This window comes from Corapipo altera, unplaced genomic scaffold (assembly GCF_003945725.1).
Source record: "Corapipo altera isolate COAL_440 unplaced genomic scaffold, ASM394572v1 67, whole genome shotgun sequence".
NCBI lineage: Eukaryota > Metazoa > Chordata > Aves > Passeriformes > Pipridae > Corapipo > Corapipo altera.
Window position 1 is genome coordinate 716,168 of NW_020884906.1, and position 1,350 is coordinate 717,517.

At 68.5% G+C, this 1,350-nt stretch overlaps 1 protein-coding gene across 1 annotated transcript in view; it reads right to left on the bottom strand.

The window, feature by feature from the left end:
* Nucleotides 1-727, bottom strand: part of GNB1L (G protein subunit beta 1 like) — a 41,904-nt gene extending 41,177 nt beyond the window's left edge. Inside the window, exon 1 of the mRNA XM_027652045.1 lies at nucleotides 644-727. The gene's annotated coding sequence lies outside the window, so the exon portion shown is untranslated. The remainder of the gene's footprint in view (nucleotides 1-643) is intronic.
* Between the last annotated feature and the right edge of the window lie 623 nt (nucleotides 728-1,350).

Consider the following 1,350-nt stretch of genomic DNA (forward strand, 5'->3'; position numbering starts at 1 on the left):
GGGGCCATGAGGGGCTCTGAGGGCTCTGCGGGGCCATGAGGGGCTCTGAGGGCTCTGAAGGGCCATGAGGGCTCTGAGAGGCCATGAGGGCTCTGAGGGGCCATGAGGGTTCTGAGGGGCCATGAGGAGCTCTGAGGGCTCTGAAGGGCCATGAGGGCTCTGCGGGGCCATGAGGGCTCTGAGGGCTCTGAGGGGCCATGAGGAGCTCTGAGGGCTCTGCGGGGCCATGAGGAGCTCTGAGGGCTCTGAGGGGCCATGAGGGCTCTGAAGGGCCATGAGGGCTCTGAAGGGCCATGAGGGCTCTGAAGGGCCATGAGGGCTCTGCGGGGCCATGAGGAGCTCTGAGGGCTCTGAAGGGCCATGAGGGGTTCTGAGGGGCCATGAGGAGCTCTGAGGGCTCTGCGGGGCCATGAGGAGCTCTGAGGGGCCGCGCGGGAGGTGTGGGGTGTGACGCTGCCCCCGTTGCCGTGGCGACGCCCCGCGCGTGCGCACAGCGCCACCGGCCCCTCCGGCCTGTGAGGCGGCGCCGCGGCAGTGACAGCGCAGCCGTCCCGGCCCCGCGGCCGAGCGGGGGGTTCCCCGCGGCGGCGATGGCGCAGCCTGGTCCGTCCCTCCGCACCCCACCTCCCCCCCACCCGCTCACCGAGCGCCGGCGGGGCGAGAGCGGCGCAGCGATGATTCGGCGATCCCCGCGGGAACCAGGCGGACGTCGAGCCGCGCGCGTGACGTCACGGGGCCGGCGGGAGGCGCGCATGCGCCGTGTGGGCTCGGCTGGATCGGGGTTCCCGCTGAGGGGGTCCCGCGAGGGGCTCGGGGTCGCTCAGGAGATCCCGGCCGGGGGGTCCCGGGGCTGCTCAGGGGCCTCGCTCGGTAGTCGGGAGGGCCTCGCCTTCACCGAGCGCGTCCCCGCTCCGCGGGGCCGGGCAGGACCCCGCTGTGAGCCGGCTGGGCCGGTGCCATCGAGCGGTTCGGTCCCGTGTGAGGCGGGGACTCCCCGCAGCTGCTGGGGGTGCTTTGGGCTCTCTCCCACCCGGGGCTGTGCTTGGGGCTCTCACCCTGCACCGCATCCATTGCCGGGAGCTCTGCTGAGCGCGGGGTTGCCGCACTGCTGAATTCATTGGCCTCTTCCGCTGCCAGCCTGGGTTTATTCTGCCATAAAGACCCAAGTATTCCCAAGTGCAACACACAGCCACACAAAGTGTTCCAGGTGCTGTCCTGCAGGAGAGCGTCTTTAGGCGAATAAAGAAGTTGCCTCCTGAAATGATTCCCAATGGAAGTTACTGGGTAGGTGAAATAATTGAACTAAATCAGGCACCAGTTAAATAACCCTGTACGTATTGCTGGGACAAG